Source organism: Phyllobates terribilis, unplaced genomic scaffold (genome assembly GCF_046119375.1).
Source record: "Phyllobates terribilis strain yellow unplaced genomic scaffold, ASM4611937v1 Scaffold_1__5_contigs__length_1240528914, whole genome shotgun sequence".
Classification (NCBI taxonomy): Eukaryota; Metazoa; Chordata; class Amphibia; order Anura; family Dendrobatidae; genus Phyllobates; species Phyllobates terribilis.
Genome location: NW_027362761.1, coordinates 742,776,819 through 742,800,415, shown reverse-complemented (window position 1 = coordinate 742,800,415; position 23,597 = coordinate 742,776,819). Strand labels below are relative to the sequence as shown.

Below are 23,597 nucleotides of genomic sequence, written 5' to 3'. Positions count from 1 at the left end.
AAACCCCATATGATTCTGGTATCGCTGTAATCACACAGACCCGAAGAATAAAGTCGTCTAATCACTTATACCGCACGAGGAACGGCGTCAAAAATAAACTCTCGGGTTAGGGTTGGGCTAGGGTTAGGGCTGGGTTTGGGGTTAGGGTTGTGATGGGGTTGGGATTTTTTTCAAAAGTAAGAAAAAAAGATGACGATATGGCGACTAGTGTTGAGCGCAAGTGCTCGCTACTTGAGTTTGCATCGGGTGCTCTGGTATGCATTGAGTATCGTGGGTATTTGAGTGACATGCTCGAGTCTCCGCCCCATATGCTTCGCGGCCAAAAAAACTTTGCGGGGATTGCCTGCCATGCACGAGTGATCCCCGCATGTTTTTTTTTCGGTGTCTAATAACCGTGAAACATGCGGAGCAGGGACTCAAGCATGTCACTCGAGCACACGCTGTACATGGTGCATACCTGAGTACCCAATGCAAACTCAAGTAGCGAGCACTTGCGCTCAAGACTAATGACAACTTATTCAATATGATGACCTAATGTAAACAAATTCTGTGTCGTACCTCAGGGTTCAAAATGTTCACTATACACTTTAATAAAATCCTTGAGGGGTATAGTTTCCAAAATGGGATCACTTGTGGGGGAGCTCCACTGTTTAGGCACATCAGGGGCTCTCCAAATGCGACATGGTGTCCGCTAACAAATTGAATGGGAAATCGGCTCAAATTGTTAGCGGACACCATGTTGCGTTTGGAGAGCCCCTGCGTGCCTAAACATTGGAGCTCCCCCACAAGTGACCCCATTTTGGAAACTAGACCCCCCCAAGGCACCTATCTAGATGCATAGTGAGCACTTGGAACCCCTAGGTGCTTCACAAATTGATTTGTAAAAATGAAAAAGTGAAAAAAAAAACACTTTCATTTTTACGAATCAATTTGTGAAGCACCTGGGGGTTCCAAGTGCTCACTATGCATCTAGATAGGTGCCTTGGGGGGTCTAGTTTCCAAAATGGGGTCACTTGTGGGGGAGCTCCAATGTTTGGGCACACAGGTGCTCTCCAAACGCAGCATGGCGTCCGCTAATTATTCAAGCAAATTTTACAATCAAAAAGTCAAATGGTGCTCCTTCCCTTCCGAGCCCTGCCGTGCGCCCAAACAGTGCTTTTTCCCCACATATGGGGTATCTGCGTGCCCAGGGGAAATTGCACAACAAATTTTGGGGTCCATTTTTTCTTGTTACCCCTGTGAAAATAAAAAAAAATTGGGCCTAAAGTAACATTTTTGTGAAAAAAGTTAAATGTTCATTTTTTTCTTCCACATTCCAAAAATTCCTGTGAAGCACCTGAAGGGTTAATGAAGTTCTTGAATGTGGTTTTGAGCACCTTGAGGGGTGCAGTTTTTAGAATGGTGTCACTTTTGGGTATTTTCTGTCATAAAGACCTCTCAAAGTGACTTCAAATGTGATGTGGTCCCTAAAAAAAATGGTTTTGTAAATTTTGTTGGAAAAATGAGAAATCGCTGGTCAACTTTTAACCCTTATAGCTCCCTAACAAAAAAAAACTTTGGTTCCAAAATTGTGCTGATGTATAGTAGACATGTGGGAAATGTTATTTATTAACTCTTTTGTGTGACATATCTCTCTGATTTAAGGGCATAAAAATTCAAATTTTGAAAATTGAAAAATTGAAAAATTTTTGCCAAATTTCTGTTTTTTTCACAAATAAACGCAAGTGATATCGAAGAAATTTTACCACTATCATGAAGTACAATATGTCATGAAAAAACATTCTCAGAATCAGGGGAATCCGTTGAAGCGTTCCAGAGTAATTACCTTATAAAGTGACAGTGGTCAGAATTGTAAAAATTGGCCTGGTCATTAAAGTGCAAACCACCCTCGGGGGTTAAGGGGTTAAATTAAGTTCAGTATGACTGAAGAAACCTGTATACATGGTAGTTCTGAAAAAGAAGTCAAAGAAGCCATTGTCAGCACATTACACAGTAAGACTGGAAGAATCCTACCATCTAGTGGGTGACTTCAGTACTACAGTGTGCAGAGTAAACAAGGTCACAAGTTTTAAGTCACATAGCTCTCCTATAGGGTTATTCCCATATTTTTAGGTGCTTGTAAAAACGAAGACTTTTGAAATTTACGGCTTTTTAAAAGTTCCAGCTCTTCGAGATATCAACACTTTGCCTTTGTTTATAGCTTGTTGTCTAGGACACCCACCACAGCTTGTGCCAGTCATTGATTGGTTACCCATTTGCCACACAGTGCAATATAAACCTCTCACCCAAAAAGCCCTCCACAGTTCTGCACCACCCCACGTCTCCTCCCCAATCTCCATCTATCACCCTACCTGTGCTCTCCTTTCTGCAACTGATCTAAGACTAATACCCTCCATAATCTGAACCTCCCACCTCAGTCTCCACTTCTCTCTTTCTGCGCCAGTTTTCTGGTATACACTACCCCAATCTGATTAATATTTAGCTCCCACATTTTTGAGTGCACTTTAAAAACACATCTCCTTAGACTGGCCTATCACCCCACTTTACTAATCTAACTCTTTCCTGTTCTCTCTTTCTAAATTTTCCGCAGCATCTGGTCCCTCTTATTCATCGGTCTCCACATCCTCCATGCACCCAATAGCACTTGGTAACTGTATATAGACAGATGCTGGCTGGTGACCGGATCATGCAGCTTTATATGAGATGCCCTATTTATTATAATGATGGCTAGACCATACATGACTTTTTATCTATTGTGTCCCCCCCTATTTCCATATCGATTGTAAGATTGTGAGCAGGACCCTCACTCCTCCTGATGTTACTTTGTATTGTATTCATTGCTTGTTCATGCCCTCACATAATTGTAAAGTGCTGCGGAATATGTTGGCGCTATAGAAATTAAATTATTATTACTACAACCAAATCTAGATACAAACCAGACTATTTCCTCCTTTCCTTTAATAGGAATACTTAAATCTCAAGGTCCGCAAGGTCTTAGAACCAGTTTATATACATACTTGTTATTAACAGGTTTGGATCAGAATCCTTTGACAGCTAAAAATAAGTGGAGACTTTTGATTCCAAATATGGGGGAGGAGGAATGGGAAGGAGTTTGAGTCCCCATCCTTTGTTTCCCTCTCCGCTAATAAGATGATTCAGCTGTATATTGTCCATCATTCATATCTTACCCCCCTTAGACTATATCAAATGGGGCATTCCTTTAACGCAGAATGTTTTTGATGCCATGTCTCTGATGCTGACTTCGTCCATTTAATTTGGGACTGCCCAATTATCTGGTCCGTTTGGCAGGAGGTAATCTCTTTATTAACCTCTTTAATATCTAGCCCAATTCCATGTGATCCTCTGATCTGTTTATTTGGGGTACTGGAGGACGATGCCTGGGATCACTATATTAAAGATTTTCTACAGATACTTTATTTTTGGCCAGAAAACTGTTGGCACTAAGATGGATGGGCAACTCACAGCCAACATTGCAATCTTGGATTGCATTGGTTAACTCAATAATCACATACGAAATGATAATATATCAAAATAGAGGATGTCTGCTAAAATTCTCCAAAATATGGGATTACGGGAATTCATCGCATCTCACGGTTTGTGTTTAGCTTTAGGATATGGGTTGAGAGAGTATCTTTGAAATTGATATGTGAACAAATAGGAAACCACTTGTTATCATGATAAGTGATGTCTATATGGGCAGGTATTTATGCTTACATATATTATGATAAGAGTCAATCTGAGGATGGAAACGATGTAGACAGCATAAGTTTGAAATGTTGTTATGGTTGAAGGTTCAGAGTTTGAGCTGTACCTAAATTTGGTTGTTTCTTTGATGTATTGGACTCTCATACGTAAATCCAGAAGCAGTGACATTCATAGGGCAAAGAGGTTACGCATACGACAACCCATCTGACCAGTTTATTTTAATGTGCCCTCATTGACAGTAAAGGATTAGTACGATGTATTCTGCATATTCTTTATTACCAACTGTAATGTGTAATTGTTTAAAAGATTTTTTTTAAATTCGTTTTGTTAAACAAAAGTAGTTATTATTACAGCCTTGAAGCTGGCTGGAATTAGGAGGTAACTGTGTAACAGCGATCCTGGCCAGCTTCAAAATAGTGCTTACAAACTCAAGAGAAAAAAAATTTCTTTCCAAATCAGACAATGTGATTTTCAGGATTTGTTTTCTCATTTTGTCTCTCATAATTGAGGTCTACCTATGATGTCAATTACAGGCCTCTCTCATCTTTTTAAGTGGGAGAACTTGCACAATTGGTGGCTGACTAAATACTTTTTTCCCCACTGTATTGGGGCATCATTTTGTGTATGTGACGCGCCCCCTGGGCCCAGCGTACACGTGTAGTGGGTTACCCGGAACCAGGTCTCTGGGGGGTTGTAGTCTCCGTGGCGGTGACCCGGTCCCGTGGCTCAGGGTGGTCAAACCAATGGGATTTTTATGGTTAATTGTCCGACTACGCCACCAGTGGATTGCGGTCAGTGCGGACCGCCGCTGCAAGGCAGACCGCTGGGGCTGATGGTGTATGCAGCTGAGAGAGCCAGGCGGAGGTGACCGAGCGGACCGGGAGGACCAGTAGGAGGCGACCGGAGGGACGAGCGCAAGAGAGCGCTGTGGCAGCGTGCAGTGCCGGCCAGCGGAGGGTGCCAGGTGGTGGTGACCAGGAGGTGATCAGGAGGACCGGTAAGAGGCGACCGGAGGGACAAGCGCGCTGTGATAGCGTGCAGCGTCCCTAGAGGAGGTGAGTGAGGGGCAGGAGGCCGCGATAAGCGGCCCTACTGAACCCAAGTGTGTACTGTACTGTATTGTATTTGTATCTGTATTGTAATTGTATTGTATTCCCTAGTCCATATTTAATTGATTACCCCCCCGTCCATATTTAATTGATCACCCCCGTCCATATTTAAATTGATTCCCCTGAACACCCCCGTCCATATTTAACTGATCCCTCTGACCACATTAAATTGACCCCCCCGTCCTCATTTAATTGATCCCCGACCACCCCCCGTCCATATTAAAGTGATCCCCCTGACCACATTTAAATGATTGACCCCCCCAGCCCATAATTGAGTGATCCCCCTTGTCCTATTTAATAGATTCCCCTTGTCCACTTTTACTCATCCCCAGTCCCTATCTATTTGCCTTATCCCCCACCATATTTAATTAACCCCTGTCCATAATTAATTGATTGATTCCCCAGACCACAATTAATTATTTCCCCAGTCCATATTTATTGATATTATTGATACTTATTGATCCCCAGTCCTTAGTTAATTGACCCACCGTCCATACCTATTTATTTGCTTTACCCCCCATCCTATTTAATTAAACCCCTGTCCATAATTAATTGATTGATTCCCTAGTCCACAATTAATTATTTCCCCAGTTGATACTTATTGATCCCAGTCCATAGTTAATTGACACACCGTCCATACTTAATTAATCCACCTGACCCACTCAGCTGATTCCCCGTCCATACTTAATTGATACTTAATTGATCCCCCGTCCATACTTAACTGATCCCGCGCCGATATCTAATCGATACACTTGCACATCCCTAATTGATCCCCGTCCATACACCTATATATAAATAATTGTGTTTTGTACTTGTACATATATACTGACTGTATCCCCATATTTAGAATGACGTCCATGTTGGCCGGAGCCGTGCAGTGTACATCTTGCGCAATGTATGCATTCCCTGAGCTACCGCTCAGGGATCCATACTGCTGCGAGAGATGTGAGCATATCGTGCACTTGGAAGCCCAAATCCTGGATCTAAGTGCTCAGATAGCGGTACTGAGGAGCATCGACAACATGGAACAGAGTTTGCTGCTCACCGAGCAGATACTCAATGGGTCAACACTGGGGGTGGAGCTTAGTGGGGAAGCGCAGGCTGAACAGGCAGGGAGCTGGGTAACAGTTAGAAGGGATAGAGGGAAGAAGTATAGGAAGGCTGGTTCAGAACCGGCATTATTGGAGCACGACAGACCCTCTGACCGCCGGGGGAGTGTATGCTCCAGTAATGAGGGGGAGGGGGGAAGTGTAGGGCAGGCTAGACAGGTCCTGGTAGTGGGTGACTCTATTATTAGGGGGACAGACAGGGCAATCTGTCACAAAGACCGGGATCGCCGAACGGTGTGCTGCCTCCCTGGCGCTCGAGTCCGGCACATCGCGGATCGGGTTGACAGGTTACTGGGTGGGGCTGGCGAAGACCCAGCGGTCATGGTCCACATTGGCACCAATGACAAAGTGAGTGGTAGATGGAGGGTCCTTAAAAATGATTTCAGGGATCTAGGTAGGAAGCTTAGGGCAAGGACCTCCAAGGTAGTTTTCTCAGAAATACTACCAATCCCGCGAGCCACACAGGAGCGCCAACGGGAGGTTAGGGAGGTGAATAAGTGGCTAAAGAGTTGGTGCAAGGCAGAAGGGTTTGGGTTCATGGAGAACTGGGCCGACTTCGCTGTCGGCTACAGGCTCTACCGTAGGGACGGGCTGCACCTCAATGGGGAGGGTGCAGCGGTGCTGGGGAAGAAGATGGCTAATAGGTTGGAGGAGTTTTTAAACTAGAGACGGGGGGGGAAACCAAGGAAATAGGTGGGATGTGAGGCAAGCAAGGGGGAAGGGGAGAAGTGAATATAATGAGGGTGGAGAGGGGGGTGGGGATAGTACAGTTAGATCGTTAGAGAAGAATAGGATGCTAAATAACCCCAAAGTTTTATCTTGCATGCTGACCAACGCAAGAAGCCTGACCAATAAGGCGGATGAGCTGCAGGCGCTTATATCGGAGGAGAGGTATGACATCGTAGGTATAACAGAGACTTGGCTAGACGATAGCTACGACTGGGCGGTAAATTTATTAGATTATAGTTTATTTAGAAGGGACCGGAAACAGGGGAAGGGCGGAGGAGTCTGCTTATATGTAAGGTCACGTCTAAAGCCCAGACTAAGGGAAGATATAGGAGAGGGAGAAGAGGGGGTCGAGTCCATGTGGGTAGAGATAGAGGGAGCAAAAAATAATAATAAAATATTACTGGGGGTCTGCTATAAGCCACCTAATATAACAGAGGAGAATGAGAAACTGCTGTTAGGACAAATAGACAAAGTAGCAAAACATAATGAGGTGATTGTAATGGGGGACTTCAACTACCCGGATATTGACTGGGAAACAGAAACCTGTAGATCTCAGAAAGGAAAAAGGTTCTTGACAAATATCAAGGATAATTATCTCTCCCAACTAGTGCAGGAACCAACGAGAGGGAAGGCCGTGTTGGACTTAATATTGACTAATAGGCCTGATAGAATAACTGAGGTACAGATAGGGGGGCACCTAGGTAATAGCGATCATAATATTATCAATTTCAAAATGCCCTTCAGTAGGGTTATCACTAAGGGAACAACTAAAACATTAAACTTTAGGAGGGCGAAGTTTGATCAGCTGAAAGAAAACCTTCAACTTATAGACTGGGACAAAGTTCTTAATCAAAGGAATACGAATAGTAAATGGGAAACCTTCAAAAGAATTCTGAATACTCAGTGCGAGAGGTATATACCGTATGGGAATAAAAGGGCCAGAAATAAGAGGAAACCAATATGGTTGAACAAGAACGTAAAAGGGGCGTTAAATAGCAAAAAAGAGGCATTCAAGAGATTAAAACAGGAAAACAGCAAGGAGGCACTAATGTGTTACAAGGAAAAAACGAGAACCTGCAAAAAAACAAAAATAGCGAAGGAGGAAACAGAGAGACGTATTGCTAGGGAAAGTAGATCAAATCCCAAACTGTTCTTTACGTATATAAATAGTAAAAGGATTAAATCGGATAATATTGGACTGATAAAAAGTGATGAAGGCAAAATCATAGAGAAAGATGAGGATAAAGCTAATCTATTAAATAAATTTTTTTCGTCAACTTTCACAAAGGAAAAAGAACTAACAGGAGAAATGAGAAGTGACAAGCTTAATCCTCCACTAAGTATGACAAATCTAACCCAAGCTGGGGTACAGAAACGCCTCAGTAACATTAAAATAAACAAATCACCAGGACCTGATGGCATACACCCACGGGTACTAAGGGAACTAAGTAATGTGATAGACAGACCGTTATATCTTATATTTAAGGACTCTGTTGAGACTGGGTCTGTGCCACTTGATTGGCGACAGGCGAATGTAGTGCCAATATTCAAAAAGGGAGCAAAAAGTGACGCCGGAAACTATCGGCCGGTGAGTCTGACGTCCGTTGTGGGCAAAATTTTTGAAGGCTTTATTAATGAGGCAATCATGGAGCATCTTGATGCTAATAATCTATTAACCCCGAACCAACATGGATTCATGAGGAATCGCTCCTGCCATACAAACCTGATTGACTTCTACGAGGAGGTTAGCTCTCGAGTAGATCAGGGGGAACCAGTGGATGTCGTGTATCTCGACTTCTCAAAAGCGTTCGATAGCGTGCCACATAATAGGTTGGTATACAAAATGAGAATGATGGGGCTGGGGGAAAATGTCTGCAAGTGGGTAGCTAACTGGCTAAAGGATAGAAGGCAGAGGGTGGTTATAAATGGAATATACTCAGATTGGGTAAGCGTCACTAGTGGGGTACCACAGGGGTCTGTACTAGGCCCAATGTTATTTAATATCTTTATTAACGACATAGTCAACGGGATAAATAGTAAAATATCAATATTTGCAGATGACACAAAGTTATGTAAAACAATTAATACAAAAGAGGACAGTGCAGACCTACAGAGGGATTTGGATAAGCTGGGTAGGTGGAGCATTAAATGGCAAATGAGGTTTAACGAGGAGAAATGTAAGGTCATACATATGGGAAGGAAAAATGGAAGTCACCAGTACTCACTGAATGGGAAATCATTGGGGAATTCAGAGATGGAGAAGGACTTGGGCATCTTGATTGATAGCAAACTAAATTGGAGTGCCCAAAGTCAGGCCACTGCTGGAAGGGCAAACAGGGTAATGGGATGTATCAGAAGAGGTATAGCTGCAAAGGAGGAGAACATTGTTCTTCCACTGTACAAAGCACTGGTCAGACCACACTTGGAATACTGTGCTCAGTTATGGGCCCCAATATATAGAAAGGATATAAATGAGCTTGAAAAGGTACAAAGGAGGGCAACAAAATTAATAAAGGGAATGGAGGGACTGCAATACCCAGAGAGGTTGGCAAAACTAGGACTATTCAGCCTGGAAAAGAGAAGGTTGAGGGGGGACATAATAAATGTGTACAAATATGTTAGGGGACAGTATAGAGACCTTGGCCGGGATTTGTTCAAAAGGAGGGATATTACGGTAACAAGAGGGCATGCACTAAGACTGGAAGAGAAAAGGTTTCAGCACCAGCATAGGAAGGGGTTCTTTACGGTAAGAGCAGTGAGAATATGGAATTCACTGAGTGAGGAGACGGTAATGTCGGATTCACTAAACCAGTTCAAGCGGGGACTGGATGCATTTCTAGATACCAGGCAGATTTCAGCATATACTTAAAAATAAAATAAAATAGTAGGTTGATACAGGGATTTATTCTGACTGCTGGTTTCAGAGTCGGGAGGGAATTTTTCCTCAGGTGAAGATTGGCCAAATCATTTGGGGTTTTTGCCCTCCTCTGGATCAACCTTAGCAATTACAGAACTAACAGGTCGAACTTGATGGACGCAAGTCTTTATTCGGCTTTACTAACTAACTAACTAGTGTGACTCCCCACGGGAAGAGTGCAGCCCCAGGGCAGAGAATGTGTTTTATGGGAGTGATGGTGCACAGGCGTCCCAGCACTAGTAGTGCTGGTGCGGCGATGAAGCACAGAGATGTGGGGTTGCAGTTCAAGTTCTTTACTCACAGTTCTTTATGTCCCAAGTCATTCCGCGGGCAATGACTGCCCAAGCCGTGCTGCGTCCACCAGGTGCGGGGGCTCGGTCAACCCCCAGGCAATTCCAGAGTGTGTCACAGGTCTCACTTCTACTCCTTTCTCTGGCCGTGCCCCACCAGTGACATTACGTCTGTCCAGCTCCCGCGGGCCTTCTCTTCGGAGGGCTTCGTGCTCACCTCCCTGACCCTATGTGCTATGCCTTTCTAGTAGGTGTAGTGAGGGGTCGCACCAAGATATGATCGTGACCGCCGGTCCTTGGCTGAGGATTAGTCGCCTCCACCAACTTGGGATCCGGTACCCTGTTCTGCCAACCCGTCACCCGCAATCTCCTGGGCCTTTGGGGTTCCTTCTGCCTTCGTGTCTCTGGGCCTCTCTTGGTGTTCTGTTCCTTTCTTCCTTTCCTTTCTGTTCCTGTCTTTTCTGCTGGCTCTGGCCTCACAGGCTAGGCCTGCCTCCGGAGCAGAGCTCCACAGAGGCCCTGCTCTGTCACTTCCTCTCTCAGACTGAACACTGTTCTAAGATGGTGCCCACCTCTTATACCTCCCTCTCTGTGTATGAGCCCAGGTGATTTGCAACCAATGGGCTCCTACCTATGCCCAGAAACCCAACCCCTATCTGCTCCTACATCACTCTGTTTTCCTCCCCCCTCCCCACTCCAGCCAGGGACAGATTCTGTCGTGCCTGCATTACTGTCTAATGGGAGCACCGTTGAGCTGTCCCCCGGAAATGGGGTGTGTGTGATGCATGCAGCTAAACGAGCCCTGGTCCACACTCCATCCTTACCCGGGAGTGGAATATCACACCTCTGGTTGAGGTGCAATACCCCTGTAGCGACCGAACCCTCGGGGCGCTACATTCCCCCCCCGGTAAACCACAGCACGTCCTCGGGCTGGAAAAGAGTAAGGACAATTCAAAACATGCAATACTTTTTCACAAGTTTTCACATTAGAAATCGGCCGGCATTATTCAACTTCCCTTTATGGGAAACACTTTCTCTTTACTAGACATTATACTGCACTTTTAATATTACTGGAACTCTTTTGTCATATAACATTTTCTAGCAGCATATAAAACTATTCAGTATATCAAACTTTTTCAGGTAAAACATTTTTTTAGTAGATTCTCTTCTTCACTGGCCACTGTGCAACTTGCGACCAGGTGTCCATTTTTCTATTAGGGGAATTGCTGCTCTCAGTCCTCAGCCAGGTAAGGAAGAGGGATGGCTGCTCTCAGTCTTCAGCCAGATAACAGTTCAGTCGAGATCAACTTTGTATCAGACAAACAGTTCCTTTTATCCTGACGGGCAACTATGTACACAGGTACTCTGCCACTCACTAGTAGCGGTATCCTCCTGATGCTCCTTCCTCATATTGATCTTCAGACCCGTCTGGGTCCTCTGAAGTGTGACTCTCTGCGCCCACCCAGTGGATGTTGAGGGCATACCAGCCCCTTGCGCCGCGGTGCAGTGGGCCTTGCGGCGGGGCCTGGAGTGGGCCGCTGTTGATGACGCCCGGGGTCAGAGGGCGCGGGCTGGTGGTGGCAGCGCCCAGGGCGGGAGGGCTCGGCTGCAGGGCTTGTTTCGGAGTCTGGAGCAGGTCGGTGTCTGCAGCGCCCCGGATCGGCGGCTCCACCAGGGGGCCCGGGAGCTGGCTGACGCTGGCAGCGTCCGGGACAGGGAGACTCCTCTTACCTGCTCCCGCGACCGCTCCTGCGTCACGCGTCTTCTCCTGGCGCTGGTCGGGACCCGCGACGTCTGGGGCACTGCCGATGCTGGGCAGCTTAGTCTGCTGCCGGTCCGCCATCTTGCTCTCCATTCCTGATGTCTTCCTCCCCCCTGGTTAACCGTGGCCTACCTTCCAGCGATCCTCTTCTGTAGGCCGCGGCTCCGCTGACGATAGTCTGCGTTGAGGACCTGGCATCGCGCGCTTCTGACGTCAGCGCTCGCTGGGCTCCTTCCAGGACCTTGTGTGGCGTCAGCGCGTGGGGCGGGGCTTCGGACTTTGCGCGTTTTTGACGTCCACACCCCTCTTCTTCCCGCTCAGCGTTCTGAAGATGGCGTCCGATGGCGGGAAAACGGCTGAAGATGGCGGGAAACGGCTCCGGATGGCGGGAATCTTCACTCAGGTAAGTGCAAAGTCTTTTTCAGGCACGCAATACCCATTTGTGGTGGGTTGGTAACGATCCTGCCGACTACGCCAAAAGTTGACGCGCCCCCTGGGCCCTGCGTACACGTGTAGTGGGTTACCCGGAACCAGGTCTCTGGGGGGTTGTAGTCTCCGTGGCGGTGACCCGGTCCCATGGCTCAGGGTGGTCAAACCAGTGGCAGTCTATTTATGGGATTTTTATGGTTAATTGTCCGACTACGCCACCCGTGGATTGCGGTCAGTGCGGACCGCCGCTGCAAGGCAGACCGCTGGGGCTGATGGTGTATGCAGCTGAGGTAGTGTGACTCCCCACGGGAAGAGTGCAGCCCCAGGGCAGAGAATGTGTTTTATGGGAGTGATGGTGCACGGGCATCCCAGCACTAGTAGTGCTGATGCGGCGATGAAGCACAGAGACGTGGGGTTGCAGTTCAAGTTCTTTACTCACAGTTCTTTATGTCCCAAGTCATTCCGCGGGCAATGACTGCCCAAGCCGTGCTGCGTCCACCAGGTGCGGGGGCTCGGTCAACCCCCAGGCAATTCCAGAGTGTGTCACAGGTCTCCCTTCTACTCCTTTCTCTGGCCGTGCCCCACCAGTGTCACTACGTCTGTCCAGCTCCCGCGGGCCTTCTCTTGGGAGGGCTTCGTGCTCACCTCCCTGACCCTATGTGGTATGCCTTTCTAGTAGGTGAAGTGAGGGGTCGCACCAAGATATGATCGCGACCGCCGGTCCTTGGCTGAGGATTAGTCGCCTCCACCAACTTGGGATCCGGTACCCTGTTCTGCCAACCCGTCACCCGCAATCTCCTGGGCCTTTGGGGTTCCTTCTGCCTTCGTGTCTCTGGGCCTCTCTTGGTGTTCTGTTCCTTTCTTCCTTTCCTTTCTGTTCCTGTCTTTTCTGCTGGCTCTGGCCTCACAGGCTAGGCCTGCCTCCGGAGCAGAGCTCCACAGAGGCCCTGCTCTGTCACTTCCTCTCTCAGACTGAACACTGTACTAAGATGGTGCCCACCTCTTATACCTCCCTCTCTGTGTATGAGCCCAGGTGATTTGCAACCAATGGGCTCCTACCTATGCCCAGAAACCCAACCCCTATCTGCTCCTACATCACTCGGTTTTCCTCCCCCCTCCCCACTCCAGCCAGGGACAGATTCTGTCGTGCCTGCATTACTGTCTAATGGGAGCACCGTTGAGCTGTCCCCCGGAAATGGGGTGTGTGTGATGCATGCAGCTAAACGAGCCCTGGTCCACACTCCATCCTTACCCGGGAGTGGAATATCACACCTCTGGTTGAGGTGCAATACCCCTGTAGCGACCGAACCCTCGGGGCGCTACATATGAGGTGGGGGGGGGACTGTGGAAGCATAATATTGTGTGGTGGTCTGTGAGGGTCATTATATTATGTGGAAGGCTGTGGGTAGCCTTCACAGTGTGTTGGGCCGCTCTGATACGGTGTGCGTTGGTCATCATACTGTGTAAGGGGATATGGGGGAATTATACTGTGTGGGTGAATCGTAATGTATGGAGGGCTATGTGGGCATCATGCTGTATTGAAGGTCACTGGGGCCTCAATGTGTGTGGGACACAATTTAGTGATAATACTATTGGGGGGACATGGGGCATCATACTATGGGGGGGGTCACTTTGGGGTATCATACTGAATAGGGAGGTCTTTGGGGTCATCTTGCTGTTTGTACATCACACACTGAGTAGGGGGTCACTTTGGCAAAAAAAAAAAAAGCCAACAGACAGTTCCATCAGCGGAAAAACAAAAAAGCTATAGCTCTCAGAATAAAGTGATGCAAAAATAATTAATTTTTCTATAAAATAGTTTTTATTGTGTAAAAGCGCCAAAACATAAACAATATAAATGTAATATTGCTGTAAACGTACTGATCCGAAGAATAAAGCTGCCTTATCAATTTTACCACACAAGGAACGGCAGCAATGTCCGTCTTTTTAGGCGTGCATAAAAGTGCCATCCGCCACAGTTTTGTGCACTTTTAAAAAGAAGGACAATGCTGAACAGAGGTCTGCTGTCATTATAGTGAATGGGTCCCTTGGGGTTTCATCTGAATCACGGCACTCTGAGATTTAGATGGAAACCCCGATACAAGTACTCAGCGTAGCGCGCAGGATAAATGTGATCCCAAATGTTATGTAAAATGTTCCCAACAAAAGCTTCCACTCAATCCACAAAAAAAAAAAAGTGACCACTCAGGTCCGTCATCTCTTAAGGGAAATATAGAGGGCTTCCACATTACTGGTAGTACAAAGGCTCTGAAAAAGTGAAATGGCTCCTCGCTCCCCAAAGGAAATTCAGCAAATTCTGCACTCCCAAATCCAAATGCCTTCTCCCTTCTGATCCCTAGTGTACCTAAACCACATTTAGCGTCCACATGTTTGGCATTTCTGTGGCGATGAGAGCCCGCCTAATTTATGAGTGCGTGTCTCCAAAAGCACGAGCTGGGCACTTCCACGTACTGGGCACTACAATGGCAGTTTGCAATTTTCACTCAGCAATATCCGCTGCTGCCTGTTTCTGGAAAATACCCATGGAGTCAAAACCGTCACTACACCTGTATATAAATTCCTAAAGGGGCATCATTTCCAAAATAGAGTCACTAGAGGGTGATTCTGCTCTTTTAGCACTTAGGGGCTCGGTGTATGGAATCCGCAAACTACTCTAGGAAAATCTGCACTCCTCAAGGCAAATAGCGCCTTCCTGAGACTCACCACATGGCTAAGCAATACTGTACAGCCATATGTATGGCATTTCTACATTCAGCAGAAATTATGGAACACATTTTGGTGCCATTTTTACCAATTTCCCAGTGTATTTTCACATCTGGAAAATCTGGGGCTAAAACAAAATTTTTGTGGTAAATAATGTAATTATTTTTTCTTCACTGCCGAATGGTATAAAATTCTGTGACACACCTGTGGTGGCAATATGATCACTGCACCCCTAGATGAATTCTTGACTTCTGGCACCTCAGTGTCTCTGCCAGTGTGACATGGCACCCTCAAACCAGCCTAGCAAAATCTGAACTCCAATATGGTGCTTCTTCCATTCTTAGCTTTGAACTGTGCCTCAAAAGTAGTTGTTTTCACCCACCTATGGGGTGTCTGTGTACTCAGGAGAAATTGCACAACAAATTTTAGGGTCCATTTTCTCCTGCTATCCCTGAGACAATGAAAAAAATTGGGGCTAAACCATTTTTGTAGGAAAAATATATTTTTTTCATTTTTTCATTTTCACAGATCAACGTTGTAAAATTCTGTGAAGCACCTGTGGTTTCAGGATGCTCACCACACGTCTATATAAAGTCCTTGAGGGGTATAGTTTCCAACTGTGGGGATTTCCACTGTTTAGGCACACCAGGGCTCTCCAAATGCGACACTGCGTCCGCTAATTATTCAGGCAAATTTTGCATTGAATAAGTCAAATGGCGACCCTTCCCTTCAGAGCCCTGCTGTGTGTCCAAACAATAGTTTTCTCCCACACATGGGGTATCAGTGTACTCAGGAGAAATCGCACAACAAATTTTGGGGTCCATTTTCTCTGGTTACCCTTATGAAATGAAAAGTATGGGGGTCTAAAGTGAAATTTTTGTGAATAAAATTTAAAGGTTAATTTTTCCCTTCCACATTGCTTCAGTTCCTGTGAAGCACCTGAAGATTTAATAAACTTCTTGAATGTGGTTTTGAGCACCTCGAGGGGTGCAGTTTTTAGAATGGTGTCACTTTTGGGTATTTTCTGTCATATAGACCCATTCAAGTCACTTCAAATGTGATGTGGTCCCTAAAAAAAAAATAAAAAAAAATGGTTTTGTAAATTTTGTTGGAAAAATGAGAAATTGCTGATCAACTTTTAACCCTTCTAACGTTTTTACAAAAAAAATAATGTTTCAAAAATTGTGCTGATGTAAATGCTATTTATTAACTATTTTGTGTGACATAACTCTCTGATTTAAGGCCATAAAAATTAAAAGTTTGAAAATTGCTAAATTTTCATCAAAATTCCCAATTGCTTCCGAAATAAACGCAAGTCATATTAAACAAATTTAACCACTATCATGAAGTAGAATATGTCACGAAAAAACAATCTCAATCATTTGGATCCGTTGAAGCGTTCCAGTGTTAATACCACATAAAGGAACATTAGTAAGGCTTGTAAAATTTGGCCTGGTCATGAAGGTGAAAAACAGCCTTGGGGGTGAAGGGATTAAAAATTACAAAAAGGAAAATGGGCCGATGCAAAAATTTGGGCACCCTTGGAGATTTGTCTGCTCAGATAAGGTCTGAATCCTTGGTCAAAGTTAATTAACCTGTTAGGGTTATGGCTTGTTCACCATTGTCGTCAGGAAAGGCCAGGTCATGCAAATTTCCCAGCTGTATAAAAATCCAGCCTCCTCTAACCTTGTGCCAAAAAACAGCAGCCATGGGTTCTTCTAAGTAGCAGCCTAGCACTCTGAAAATGAGAATGGTGGAGGCCCACAAAGCAAGAGAAGGTTATAAGAAGATGGCAAAGCGTTTTCAAGTTGCCCTTTCCTCAGATCGAAATGTAGTTAAGAAATGGCAGTTGACAAGAACAGTGGTGGTCAAGATAGGGACTGGAAGACTAAACAAAATTTCAGTGAGAGCTGATGGTAGGATTGCTAAATCAGAACCCCATGCTTGACTGCAAAAGATCTTCAGAAAAAATTTAGCAGATCCTGGAGGAGTTGTGCATTGTTCTACTAGTCAGAGACACCTGCACAAATATGGCTTTCATGGAAGAGTCATCAAAAGAAAACCTCTCCTGCATCCTCACAATAAAATTCAGCATCAAAAGTATGCAAATGAACATCCCTTGGACCGATGAGGTGAAAATAGAACTCTTTGGCCACAGTGTTCAAAGGTATGTGTGGAGAAAAAAGGGCACAGAATTTCAGGAAAAGAACATCTCACCAACCATTAAGCATAGGGGTGGATCAATCATGCTTTGGGGTTGTGTTGCAGCCAATGGCACGGGGAACATTTCACGGGTAGAGGGAAGATTGGATGCAATGAAATTTCAACAAATTCTTGATGCAAACATAACACCATATGTAAAAAAGCTGAAGTTGAAAAGAGGATGGCTTCTACATATGGATAATGATCCTAAACACACGTCAAAATCCACAATAGACTTCCTCAAAAGGCGCAAGCTGAAGGCTTTACAATGGCCCTCACAGTCCCCTGATCTGAGCATCATTGAAAATCTGTGGCTAGACCCAGTGGCGTATCAACAATGGCGGCAGGTCATTGTTACTGCTATGGGGCCTGTGAGCCGGGGGAAGCCCGCACCGGGCCCCGCCTCTGCCCATTAGCGCCTGTACTGCCCGTCCGCCCGCACAGAATGATAGGGGTGGAAGCGCCTGCTGACTCTCCCTCCTCCATCAAAATTGCTCGCGCTGATGGCTAGAGGGGGGGCCCAGTGCGAGCAACGATGATAGAGGAGAGAGTGTCAGCTGACGCTTCCACCCTCATCATTCTTCCTCTGCGTCTGACGTCATTACAGGGCGCCCGCTGTTGTGAGATGTCCGGCGCTTCACACCGCATGCTGAGGAGAATGGAGCATCGGGTGGAACCAGTAGAGTACTGTATTTATTTATTTTTAAATCAGTGACCGGTGGCCATAATACCGTGTGGAGGACCACGGGGAGAGCATTTTACCGGGTGGAGGACCACAGGGAGCGCATTTTACCGTGTGGAGGACCACGGGGAGAGCATTTTATTATATGGAAGACCATGGGGAGTGCGCTATATTCTGTGGAGGACCATGGTGATTGCATAATACTAGATGAAGGATTATGGAGGGCACATTATGCTATATGGAAGGCTATGTGGGGCCATTATAATATGTGGGGGTCCATTATACTGTATGCAAGCAATTATACAGTGTGAAGGTTTGTGAGGGGGCCATTATACTGTATGTAGGCCCATTAATGTGCATGGAGAGTTATGTGGGGGTCACAGTTGGGGGATCTTACTGTGTTGTGGTCACCATACTTTGCTTTGGGAGTTCAGGTGGAGTACAGTAGGGTCATGATATTGTACATGTGGAGGAATTCACCATGGTTGGTATCATACTGTGTTTGGGGGGCACTTTTGTTTGCATAATACTTTATGAGGGCAATGAAAGAGGAATCTATGACTTCAGCAGGAGGAAAATTACTATGTAAAGGCTGGAAAGTTGTGATATCTGCTCTTCTGTGACAATGACAATTATTTATTCATTTTTATTTTTTGGGGGGGCAGACCCAATTAGAACTTCTGCTATGGGGCCCCATGATTTCTATGTATGCCCCTGGCTAGACCTCAAAATAGCAGTGCATGCAAGGCGACCCAGTAACCTCACAGAACTGGAAGAATTTTCCAAGTAAGAATGGATGGAAATCCCTCAAACAAGCATTGAAAGACTCTTGGCTGGCTACAAAAAGCGTTTACAAGCTGAAATACTTGCAAAATGGGGTGCTACTAGGCACTAACCATGCAGGGTGCCCAAACTTTTGTATCGGCCCATTTTCCTTTATGTAATTTTTAAAATGTAAAAGATGAAAATATTTTTTTTAAGCCTAAAATACAAAGGAAATGTGTCATCTGTAACTTTAGGCCTTTAGAGATTATTTCATCTTCAACTTGATTAACTGTTCACAACAGTAATTTTGACCAGAGGTGCCCAAACTTTTACATGCCACTGTATATATACACAGTATATTTAGGAGTGTGGGGGGCAGGTGGGGGGGGGGGGCTTTTGAAGGAGAGCCCTATGATTTCTATGTATGCCCCTAGCTACAGGACTTGTTCACAGAAATGTAAAATCTGTTGCATATATGTAAATCGGACTGTTTCTGTAGTACAGGGGTCTCAAATACGTGGCCCAGTTCAGGGGCCTTCCAACGACAATGCTTTGTTTCAATGGAATGTATGTCCTTAAATGCACAGTCAATTGAAATGCACAGTCAATTGCCTCTGATTGGCCAGCAGCTGACATTGGTATTGCTGTGCAGAGATGGAGACACCTGGATGGGGACATTACTCCTGGATGGGGACCTGCTAGGGGACATTACTCCTGGATGGGGACCTGGATAAGGACATTACTCTTTGATGGGTTCCTGGATGGGGACATTACTCCTGGAACGGGACATTACTCCTGGATGGGGACCTGTTAAGGAACATCACTTCTGGATGGGGACCTGTTAGGGGAGATCACTCCTCGATGGGGACATCACTCCTGGATAGGGACCTGGATAAGGCCATTACTTTTTGATGGGGACCTGAATGGGGATATCACTCCTGGATGGGGACATGGATAAGGACATTACTCCTTGATGGGGACATTACTCCTGGATGGGGCATTACTACAAGAAGGGAACCAGGATAGGGCATTAGTACAACAAGGGGACCAGGACTGGCACATTACTACTAGAAGGAGACCAGGATAGGGAATTAGTTCAAGATAGGGACCATGATGGGGCATTAGTAAAAACAACTGGACCATGATGGTGCATTAGTACAAGAATTGGACCAGGATGGGGGCATTAGTACAAGAAGGGGACCAGGATAGGGCATTGGTTCAAGAATGGGGCCAGGATGGGGTATTAGTACAAGAATTGGACCATGATGGGGCATTAGTAAAAAAAGGTGACCAGGATTCGGCATTAGTATAAGAAGGGGACCAGGATGGGCACTTTACTACAAGATGTGGACATTTCTTCAAGATGAGGACCAGGATGGGGCATTACTAAAAGATGGGGACTAGGATGGGGCATTACTAAAATATGGGGACCAGGATGGGGGACAATACTACAAGATGTTTGCCAGAATTGCTAATTGGGAGAAACAAAATTGTAAAAATGTAAAAAAAAAAAATTCAAAATAAAGCATGAAAAAATATTTTGCCACTGAAAATGCTGTTTTACATGTAAACTAAAGTAAACAAAAAAGTGTACCTTTGTTATCGCCACATCCATAACGACAAGCTATAAAACTGTACTATAAACCATACGATAATTTAAAAAATAAAAACAAGGCAAAAATGTTCAAAAATGTGATCAAAAAGTATATATATAAAAAAACGGTATCACTAAAAATGTTACGTTGTCGTACAAAGAATGCGGCCCCCTGAATTTAATTTTTTTTCTATGTGCAGCCCATCTACTCAGCCGAGTTTGAGACCCCTGCTGTAGTATAAGCATAGATTTCTACAAACACAAGATGCAGGGGTGAATTAAGAGCAGCCAGGGCCCCGGGCAGTTTAGAAGGCATGGGTCGTCGTCCCCCAGGTACCCGATGTATCACGTAACATGTCACATGATCCTCTTTGACTGATCATGTGATAGGTCACGTGAGTAACACACAGATGCTCTGATCACATCTCTAGACGGAAAATGACGGAATTTTTTTTCCAATATATACAACCCTATACATAACATAGCGCTATACAGGTGCATCTCACTAAATTAGAATATCATGAAAAAGTTAATTCATTTCAGTTCTTCAATACAAAAAGTGAAACTCCTATATTATATAGTCATTATAAACAGAGTGATCTATTTCAAGTGTTTATTTCTGTTAATGTTGATGGTTATGGCTTACAGCCAATGAAAACACAAAAGTTATTATCTCAGTAAATTAAAATACTTAGCAAAAACACATGCAAAGGCTTCCTAAGCGTTTAAAAAGGTCTCTTTGTCTGTTTCAGTAGGCTCCACAATCATGGGGAAGGCTGCTGACTTGACAGGTGTCCAGAAGGCAGTCATTTACAGACTCCACAAGGTCCCAGAGTTCCAATTTTCATTTGGAAATCAAGGTCCCAGAGTCTGGAGGAAGAGTGGAGAGGCCACAATCCAAGCTGCTTGAGGTCTAGTGTGAAGTTTCCACAATCAGTGATGGTTTGGGGAGCCATGTCATCTGCTGGTGTAGGTCCACTGTGTTTTATCAAGACCAAAGTCAGCGCAGCCGTCTACCAGGAAATTTTAGAGCACTTCATGCTTCCCTCTGCCGACAAGCTTTTTGGAGGTGGAAATTTCATTCACCAGCAGGACTTGGCACCTGTCCACACTGACAAAAGTACCAATACCTGGTTTACACACAACAGTATCACTGTGCTTGATTGGCCAGCAAACTCGTCTGACCTTAACCCCATAGAGAATCTATAGGGTATTGTCCAGAGGAAGATGAGAGACACCAGACCCAACAATGCAGACGAGCTGAAGGCTGCCATCAAAGCAACCTGGGCTTCCATAACACCTCAGCAGTGCCACAGGCTGATCACCTCCATGCCACGCCACATTGATGCAGTAATTGATGCAAAAGGAGCCGCGACCAAGTATTGAGTGCATTTACTGAACATATATTTCAGTAGGCCAACATTTCGGATTTTAAAAATATTTTTCAAGCTGTTGTTATAAAATATTCTAATTTACTGAAATAATGACTTTTGTGTTTTTATTGGCTGTAAGCCATAATCAACAACATTAACAGAAATAAACACTTGAAATAGACCACTCTGTTTATAATGACTATATAATATAGGAGTTTCACTTTTTGTATTGAAGAACTGAAATGAATTAACTTTTTAATGATATTCTAATTTAGTGAGATGCACCTGTATATAATAGAGCAGGGAGATTAATGTTCCCGAAGGCCCACAAAAGAAGACCGTGACTGTTGTGGAGGCCGAACCAATAGGATGAAATTAATTCTGCTCAATATTAATATTAACAAAATAATAAAAAAATTATATTAATTGTATGGCTTAATATTGAGCAGAATTAAGTATGCTGACATCCCCTATATATAGTATGAGTCCCCACATAACTCCCTATGCACAGTATAAGCCCCACATAGCTCCCTATACATAGTATGAGCCCCACATAGCTCCCTATGTACAGTACGAGCCACCAAATAGCCTCTTATATACAGTATGAGCCCCCACATAGCTCCCTAGATACAGTATGAGCCCCGCATAGCCCCCTAGATACAGTATGAGCCTACACACTGCCTCCTACATACAGTATAAGCCCACACATAGCCTCCTATGTACAGTATGAGCCCGCAAATAGCCCCCCATATACAATATGAGCCCGTACATAGCTGCTCATATACAATATGAGACCATACATAGCCTCCATATATACAATATGAGCCCCCACATAGCCTCCATATATACAATATGAGCCCCCACATAGCCTCCATATATACAATATGATCCCCCACATAGCCTCCATATATACAATATGAGCCTCCACATAGCTCCTTTCTCTGATCGACTGTCAGTTACACAGCCAGCTCAGAGAATGATCGAATCCCACTCCTGGGGCGGCAAAATGCAGCTGTCTGGGAGACACCTCTGACCACCGCATGAGGTGGCTCAAAGGCACCCCCCTGACGGCTGTACCCCAGTCACATGCTCCTCCTCTTCCCCTAGGTATGGCCCTGTACAGTCTATATGAGAATACATGACTGGTATCTATAATATAATCAGAGATGTGTCCGTCTGTCCGAAGCCTCTATAGACTGTGCATGCAATGTGCCTGCGCAGTCTGGCCAGAGACAGAAGAACACAGACGTTACAGGTGAGAGGGAGGAGGACGAGGATAAAGGATTTTGATGCCGAAGATCGCGGTATGCCTAAGCGCTGACCGCATACCGCCATCTCCGGCGCCATTAGGACACATACCTCGATCTCTGGCGCCATTTTGTTGAAGACACTGTGTGCAAATTTGTCTTCAACAAAATGGTGCCGAAGATCACGCTATGCTCAGGCGTGAATTTTGACGCCACACTCCTACAGCCTCACCAGAAGAACAGCAGAAGAGGCAGAATGGGGGAGCATGTACCGGAATGGGGGAGCATACACCGTGATGGGGGAGCTTTCAGTTTCACTCATGGGGTCTGGCCCGGCAGCGGTTCAGTCATTGCCTTGATAATACAGAGCGGCCGATGTAACCCCGGCCCTGACTGACAGCCGGCCTCAATGTAGAGCCAGTGTCAGTCAGTGCTGGGGGCGCAGTTATAGGGGACGCTCTGTATACTCAGAGTGGTGACCGAACCGGCACAGTCCCACCCCCATGACTGAAACCAAATGCTGGCGAGGAGAATAAAGTTAACTTTCTCCCCGCTGCATTCAGCTGCTGGGCAGCATAATAACGCTGTTAACCTGCCATGTAACTGTTATATATGCAGGTTAATAGTGTTATTTCTGATGACAGGATCCCTTTAATTTTGTAGCACAATAATTTTTTGTTTGAAATTTGTTTGTGTTTTAAAAACATGCAAATAAAATGAATAAAATTGTGACCATGAGACGGATTTGGGGGCTCACAGTGCAATACAAGAGATTGGGGTGGTGCCTACACCTTACACATCCAGCTCCAGCCTTAGTGACCACACACAGCCATCACTCGGACATGTCGCTCCCCAGAATACCTGATTGCTTCTCCCATCTCCTGGCACCGGCAGTGTACGGCGGCTGTGTGTGCGCTCTGCTTCTCCGCGGAGGCCAGA

General features: G+C 45.3%; 1 protein-coding gene across 1 annotated transcript in view; it reads right to left on the bottom strand.

Moving 5' to 3' along the window:
- ARRDC2 (arrestin domain containing 2) overlaps window positions 1–23,597 on the bottom strand; it is a 103,193-nt gene that overhangs the window by 48,367 nt on the left and 31,229 nt on the right. The window lies entirely within an intron of this gene.